This window comes from Octopus sinensis, linkage group LG4 (genome assembly GCF_006345805.1).
Source record: "Octopus sinensis linkage group LG4, ASM634580v1, whole genome shotgun sequence".
Lineage (NCBI taxonomy): Eukaryota > Metazoa > Mollusca > Cephalopoda > Octopoda > Octopodidae > Octopus > Octopus sinensis.
The window spans coordinates 25,263,993-25,273,414 of NC_043000.1; positions in this window are offsets into that span (position 1 = coordinate 25,263,993).

The following is a 9,422-nucleotide window of genomic DNA, read 5'->3' on the forward strand; positions in this document are numbered from 1 at the left end:
ATGCATGCATGTGTGTTGTGTATGTGTGTGTGGTGGTGTGTGTGTGTGTTGTGCGTGTTTGTGCGTGTGTACGTGTGCGTGTGTGTATAGTAGGCTCATAAATATATTACAATTCTGAGATCGATCAGCAGCTACTATTAGTTTCCGGTCAGGTAACGTGGGTCAGCCATTCTAGCAGCAAGCTAAACAGCTTAATGGCTTCTTAAAAAAAACATCGCTCGCTTTTTCAACAAGCGCGCAATAAATTTACGACTGAGAAAAATTAAAATAGTATATTATATATATATATATATATATATATAATATATATATATATATATATATATATATATCTGTGGACCCACACTGTAACCTACAGATACACGCTCGCACACGTCTTAATACGTATACACACGCGAAAATACACAGACACACACAATATACATACATATATTCATAATTCTACACAAATGTAATTGTTTTTTTCATAAGAAGGGACTTCAATCGTTTACCTTTTCCTGGGTGTTTATTTCCTTTGTCAAGTTAAGACTCACATAGACAAATACATATATTATGCACCCACAGGCACTGTGGGTGCGCTCACTCACGTGCACACACGCGATATCACTCACTCGCATATACACACATGTACTAATTATTAGAGAATAGGATTAGGGTGAAGATGGAGAGTGAGAGACGTGGAAGGAAAAGAATGAAAAGCATGAGAAGAGAGATAGAGAGAAGCTAGAGGGATTAAAATGAAGACGAAAAGGTAAGTAAGAGGGTTATATTGTGCAGGGGATCTGCAATTCAGCGCGTATTTTGGAGAAGCACATAAATTAGAGCTTCTTCAGTCACAACTGAAAGGTATAAAAAGATTAACGATATATTAGGGTAAAATGTGGTTTATCGTGGTGATGTCCAGTTTCTGAGCACAAATTTTCTCATATGTATACACCGGGTGTAGTTAACTGCTTTTATGTTGAGAAACAAGTTTGTTTTCCCACTTATTCCTTAAAAATATGCTCTTTTCTGCTATACAGAGTTTGCATCTCTTGCTAGTATTCATGTATAGTCTGCATTTTCAGCGATACTCTCTTTTACTCTTTTACTTGTTTCAGTCATTTGACTGCGGCCATGCTAGAGCACCGCCTTTAGTCGAGCAAATCGACCCCAGGATTTTTAGTTGACAGAAACTTCATAGATTCTCGTGTGATGACCGTTTCTGTTCTTGATGGTAAATTTAGTCTGTCGCTTGGTTCAAAGCACCATCTGACCCTTGGTTGCTTGGCTGCAGGCATTTCAACTTGGTCTTTGATGTGAGGACAACCTTCTTCCATATTTGCTATCAGTAATGGAGGCCCTGAAAGCAGCTATGAGGACCAACAAATTTAACATTATCGAATTTTGGATTGTGTTTATTGCTAGGATTTAAACCGCCCAATAAAACTTTTGTCGGTTGAGAGAGACTCATTCAAGTAGAAACTGTTGCATTGACGAGCGACACCGGAATTTAAATTCTTCCAATGAAGTGCCATGTTAGTCACACAGTAAAGAAGGGTTCTAGTTGTATGGACTGTTTCGTCTAAAACTGCACTCCATTTTCCTGGAAGCTCTCTTGAACGGTGAGTAAATGTTATAATTTCCATAGAATTCAATTTAGATGTTATACATTAGTGAAGGCACGTAGCTTAGTGGTTAGAGTACTTGGTTCACGATCGTAAGGTTGCGAGTTCGGTTTCTGTCGATGCGTTGCGTCCTTGAGCAAGACACTTTATTTCACATTGCCCCAGTCCATTTAGCTGACAAAAATGGGTTGTACTTGTCAAAGGGCCAGCCTTGTCACATTCTATGACACGCTGAATTGCCCTGTAAAGTACGTTAAGGGCACGCGTTTTTGTGGAGTGCTCAGCCACTTTTACGTTAATTTGACCAGCAGACTGTCCGGTTGATCGGATCAACTGGAACCCTTGTCGTCGAAAGCGACGGAGTGCCAGATGTTCCATTTAAATGTTTTCAACAGAATGTGATATGAGGGAGATTTGAATGACGATACTGAGGCTGCCTCCGTCCACGCCCGATTTTCACAGATTTTAGGCCTTGCGACTAATATATATTTTAGTAAAAAAAAAATCAATATTAATGTCAAACTTCAATAATAGAAGTCGGCAATGTTTAAAGACTTAATGAAACACCACTTGTGGGTGTATGGATGGTTCTTTGAGAATTAAGAGTGGAATAATCTCATAAATACCTATAGAGAAGCTGTTCCTAATACAATCTTATGGTTGTACAAACAACCATTGAAACGACCAAAATATACAGAAATAAGCCGATTGCTGTCAATAATAACCACATAAAAATACGTTAATCGATGGAGATCAATAGAGAAAAATGAGAAAATACAATTAATGGGAGAAACCAATATAACTAATCAACCACTACAGTATGTTTAATGTTTGTATACATGCATACATACATACAATTTGTATGTATGTGTATGTGTAGATTCACAAATACACAATGTGTGTGTAGGTATGTATATATGTATGTATATATATATATATATATATATATATATATATAATATATATATCGTGTGGTGTGTACGTGCGTGCGCGTGTGTATGTTTGTGTATATATGTGTATGTATATATATATATATGCATATATATAATATATATATTATATATATATATATATATTTATTATAATATATATATATATATATTACTGTATGTATTCAAGTGTGTGTTTTATGATGAGCATGTCACACCATCTCCTGATCGAAGAAGCAAAAAGAGGATACAATGAAAACAAAAAACAAAACAAAAAATGAAGAAAGCAGCAAGAAGCCAAAATGGCGGACGTGGTGGAGAAGGAGGCCGTGGTGGTTGTGATCGTGGCGGGGTGGGAGGAAGAACAAGCGTGAATAGAGCTGGAACATCAAACATATGGAAGAGAAATGATAAGTTAACCTTTATTATTGACGACATTAATAAGGCGAATCTAATTGCCAGGCAAACATGCTGACCAAACGCATGATCACATGAGCTAATGTATACAGAACCACACAAATACATGTATACATACATACATACATACATACATACATACATACATACATACATACCTAGATACATAATACATACATACATACATACATACTACATACATACATACATACATACATACATACATACATACCTAGATACATACATACATACAAACATGCATACATACAAACCTAGATACATACATACTGTAAAAATCTGTTTAAACTTTCCAGGGGTTTATCATTTAAATATATATGAGCATGTCTAGATATGTAACTATATGCATGAGAATACAAACATAAAACATACAAATCTGTACATACATACATACATACATACATACATACATACATACATACATACATACATACATACAAAACTACCCTGTTGCTGGTGTTGAAATTCCAATGAAGGAGTCTTGGATCTAGGTTAGAAATCGGTTCTTTCTCTATTGGCAAGAAATCTTGAGATAAACTGAATAATGACAACATAAATACACACACACACACCACACACACACACACACACACACATATATATATATATATATATAGATATAATATATATATATATATATATCTCTTTTACTTGTTTCAGTCATTTGACTGCAGCCATGCTGGAGCACCGCCTTTACCAATGCAGAGCTTATACTGAATCAGATGTCTACTTGTATATCGGAGCTTCATCATCGAAATTGGCCGTTAGAATATCGAATCACTTCACAACGTTTCGCGATTTTGGAAAGCAACACGCGACCGGGTTAAGTAAATTAGTCTGGCGTTTGAAGAACGCGAATTCAACCTTTAGACTGGAATGGTCGATTTTATCGGTGTCTGTACCGTTTGATAGAGGCAAAAGAATCTGTAATCTTTGCAACTCGGAACTTTTTCACATTTTGTTCGCCCGAGGGCAACTTGTTAACTCGATTTTGCAAAATTCTTTTAGATGTCCGCACTGGAGGCGGCACACATTTCTTGCATACCAATGAAGTCTAAGATAATTAACCCCTTGATGTCCTAAGAAAGAAAAAAAAATTGAATTAAATTTGTAAGGGGAAATTACTCCCCTTTTAGCGTATGAACTGCTACTTATTTAGAAATACTATCAGGGATGTATACTCCCATTGTTGACAAGCCATCTCTCTATAAACTGGTCGCAGACGAACACACAGACACTTGACCATTAATAGCTGCTATATATTTCTCCCTAGCAGCTTCCTAAACATACTGCCACACATACATAGGCGCACACACACATACATGTAGGCAATTTCTCACACCCAAACACGATAGCACTCATTCTTAAAACAATTCGAATATTAACACTAGTCATACAGAATATATTCACACTCTTTGGTTTTCTGTAATTCTTTCCCTCCCCCATGTTAACCGGATTTTGACCTCGAATTATCTCAACGGGCTTTTTCGTCGGCTTTCACCCAGCCCGACGTCAACGCATTTGAGAGACAGTTTTGTGCCATTCATACCATGAGCTCCTAGAGAGCGTTTGTCGAAAAGCTTGCTGCGCATTTTGTTGGAGATTTAAGTTCCTTGATTTTCCTGAAGAGAAAGCTGCAAAATGGTCTCCTTATTCAATCCGAATTAGGGACTTTGCAGCCTTTGAAACATATGTAGAAAATAATAAAAAGGAATTTTGTAAAATCTTCGTTCAGCTCCATTTCTTGCCTCACTAAATATATAAAACTTCAATTTCCGCACTAAGGCACGGTTTTGAGACCCCATGGTCGTAACCTCAACCGTGATTTTTCTGTTGTGATTTTTTGCTACCCAGGTATCGGTTATAATTTGAATAATCCGTAACAAGATAATTCATTTATCCATTTCAATTATATATATATATATATATATATATATATATATATATATATAGTATATATATATATATATATATATATATATATATATATTATATATGTATATATGTATACTCATATGTACATATGTATATACATACATATATAATTATATGTATATAATTATATATAATTATATGTATATAAATACACACGCACTCGTGCAAACGCATACACACACACACACATACACATGAACATACATATCTACACAAACATACTCACAGAAACCTGTGCAACAAAGTGAGTTTTAAAACTGTAACTCAAATCATTTTTGCAATTAGACGACAAAAACTTTCTGGAGGAGTGTTTAAAGTCTGAAAAACAACTTTAATCATCTCAACTGATCTTTAATTATACTAGTTAATGAAAACTTGGTAAAAATAATAAGAATGTATTTTGGAATGGACTTTGACTGGAAAGTCAACTGGTGAAAGCGACAGGCATGTTTCGGCTTTATTGAATCTCTTCAGTGAAACATAGTCACCTCGGTTTTGATAGATCTAGAAATAATCTAGCACATGTATGTATGCATGTATGTATGTATGTTATGTATTATGTATGTATGTAGTATGTATGTATGTATGTTGTGTTGTATGTATGTATGTAGTATGTATGTATGTATGTATGTATGTACGTACGTACGTATGTATGTATGTATGTATGTATGTGTATTATGTATGTATGTATGTATGAATGTATGTATGTATGTACACCGTGACCGACCAGGCTATCAGATGTTGGTAGTCATCGCTGGTCACACTGCGCCTCGCATTGTTTTAGCCTTCAAATGACACCACCCCGCTGGCTAAGCGAGCAGGCCAACAGAAGAAAGAGTGAGAGAAAGTTGTGGCGAAAAAGTACAGCGGGGATCGCCTCCATCCACTGCCGGAGTCTCGTGGAGCTTTAGGTGTTTTCGCTCCATAAACACTCACAACGCCCGATCTGGGAATCGAAATGTATGTATGTATGTATGTATGTATGTATGTATGTATGTATGTATGTATGTATGTATGTATGTAAGTATGTATGTTATATATATATATATATATATATATATATAAATACAGGGGAAACACTCACAGCATCTAATAACATCAGAGACCTGGTAGGATGAGCTCCTGGATCCTAAGGACCTTCCGGTCCAGAGAGCAAGGTGTCAATATTCCTCTTTTCTCCTTTGTAAGGCCACACCTCGAATACTGCTGCTCCATGTGGTCTCTCCATACAAAAGCAAAGCATCTCGAAAGTTGAATCACCCCAGAGGTCATTCACTAAAAGAATTACGGGCATGACTGATCTCGATTACTGGGACTGCCTCAAAGCATTGAAATTCTATTCTCCCCAGCACCGACGCCAACGATATATCATTTGCACGATGTGGAGAATATATACTAGCAGCATTGCCTAAGCGACCTCAACATGAGCTTCAAAATTCATCCAAGGTTAGGACCACGGGCCTTATGTTCACTACCCAATTCAGAATTACAACGCATAAATATTCTGCAACACAATTTCTTTTAATCAACAGGCCCTGCCTTATTTAAAATTGCCCCGAAAAAGATCAGAAAGGAAAAGGATCCCATTATCTTTAAACGGAATCTGTACAAATTTCTTCAAGGAATCCCAGATAAGCCACCTATACCTGGATACAACTCACTCAATAAGAACTCCCAACTCGAATGAACCACAAAACTTGACTTTAAAAGAATTTAGATAAGCCTATCAGGTGGTGGTGTTAAGTTAGACATGATCTGGACCAATCTTTGGTCGAATATATCTAAGTTATAGATATACCACACATATATATATATATATATATATACAACCCACAATATACATATATCTATCTATATATATATATATATATATTATATATATATATATATATATAATATATATATATATATATATATATATATACATACATACATATACATATATGTAGGTGTGTCTGTGTTTGTGTGTGTATATTATATATATAGATATAGATATATAAGTGATCCTATCAATTGGTGCTGAAATCATGCTGATATCCGTTAGGCACCTGAACGGGGAACTCCAGGTTTGATTAATCTTATTCCTTTGTTCGTTATGTTTGTAATATTACCTGATTGATTGAGTACTACATATTTGTAGATATGGCTGTGTATATGTTCATGTTCTAATGTTGGGTTCTGGAATTGTAAGGGCTTCTCGGTTAGTTTAGTTCATACTTTTATGATTGTACTAGTTTGCGATATTTAAACATATATGTTAAAAATTAGGTCTGTGAAAATACACTCTGAGCGCTTTCTGCATATAAACGTTTTATTTTACATTTTCTGAGTATTTCTTTTAATGATTGCCATTTTCACTCCTCAGATTATCCTTGAAAATCAGTGATATGAAACTCGGAGTATCGAAAATTAGATTTTCAGGCATTTCATATTTGGAGAAATGCTTTGGTGCAATGGTAGCGCGATCGTTTTTTATACAGTAGACGCTTTGTTCGGGTCTCATTAGATTTAGAGCTTCGTGTTGCTTTTGTATTCCTTGATTGATTAGAATTTAGTTAATGTCCTACTAATTAATTTACTACTAGTTCTAGTCGGAACAGATTTATGTATTTGGTTTCATTGGCCTGCCTTTCAGGTTAAAATTTTATACTTGCTGAAACAGAGATCATATTAAATTGCTTGTAGTATTTTAAAGAGATTTCCGTATTTAACTGTTCGCTTAGCCACGCATTGAGTTTTAGATGAACTGTTGTTGGCCATGCGAAAACAAATTTTGTTGACACCTGCAACTAGCTCTTACTATTCGACGCTATTGGTATTGATGTTGTAGGTATTGTAGATTGTATTAATAAACGAGGTGTATTAATTAAAGATTTCCTCTGACCCACTTCCCAAAGACTGGGATAAACGAAACTTGGCATAATTATTAGTCCTTCTCTACATAGCCGCCAACATTGGTGACACACATCTCCCATCGCTTTATGCAGCTGTGAAGACCTCGTCTGTAGAAGTCGGTAGGTTGCGTCTGGAGCCAAGACTTTATCTCGGAAATAAGTTCGTCATCATCTGAAAAGTGCTTCCCCTTCAAAATCGACTTCATGTTTGGAAAGAGATGAAAGTCAGGTGGTTCGAGACCGGGAAAGTAAGCTGGATGGGGAAAGATTTCATAACTGCAGGGTTGTGCTTTCATATGGACAACATGCGCATTGTGATCTGGGGGTATTGTCTTGGAGGAAGCGGATTCCTTTGGTCAGCATGCCGTGCCTCTCTGCTTTGATGGATTCCCGCAATTTCTGCAGCAGAGAAGCATAATATGCTCCGTTGGTTGTGGTGCCTTTTGCCAGAAAATCAATTATCACTACTCTGTGCTGGTCTCAAAAGGCTGTGGGCATCACCTTGTCTGCTGAGGGTTGGACACGAGCCTTCTTTGGAGGTGGTGAGTTATCGTGCTACCATTGCTTCGACTGAACTTTAATCTCAGGATCTTAGTGATGGACTCATGCTTCATCCTGTGTGATAAGTCTGCTGAAAAAGCCCTCACCGTTTTCTTGGCACATTGCCAAAAGAGCCTGGGAGCAATTGACTCGTTTCTGCTTCTGAAAAAGTGTGAGCATCCGAGGAATCCATCGTGCAGGCAATTTCCGCATGTGCAAATGGTCGTCAATTTTTTCCATGGATCCTACACTTATCTTCACTTCTTGGGCAAGTTGCCGAATAGTTATGCGGCGATCCTCCAAAATGGTGGCTCCACTTCATGGATGGTGTCGTCATCAATGGTGGAATGTGCTCGTCCAGGAATAGAAGCTGTTTCCACCAATGTCCCACCACATTGGAACTGGCGATGCCAGTGCTTGACTACATCGTAGGATAGTGCATCGTCACCATAAACTTCTTCCATCTCATCGAAAGTTTCTTTTGATGTGCGACCTTTCAAGTGCAGGAACCTGATCACTGATCTGAAATCAATTGCCTTCATTATAACAGCTTAGTCCACTTCAACATCCGTAAAAGATAAACGAATACTAGTGGAAAGCTGCAATTTACAATGTGACATGTAGATACATGTATAAGTATGCCTGTACAAGTTCCATTCCTTGTAATAACCTGAAGTGGGTCAGGGGAAAATCTTTAATGAACATCTCTCGCATTCGGAGAGGTACGTCAAGTGCTTTGATATGGAGACAGTTTGTCTTTGCTCATTGCCTTTGCTCTGTGGTCACGAACTGGTAGATTTTCTTTGAGGTCATTAATTCATGATTTGCTATACTATCCATTGCCCAAAAAAAACCAACGCTGAAAGTAGGAAGGAACAGAATGTGAATTACAACAAAATACCAAGTTAACTGACCAACTATGAGCACTAGACGATGACAAGTAGAACGGCTGACCTATATAAATGAAAAACATTATATTTATAACCCTGAAGCCCACAACTTTGTCTCAAACCAGTTCCCGTGGATTCATATTGGTGACCAGATCATAATTGGTGCGACGAAAATGTTAGCACTAATTAATA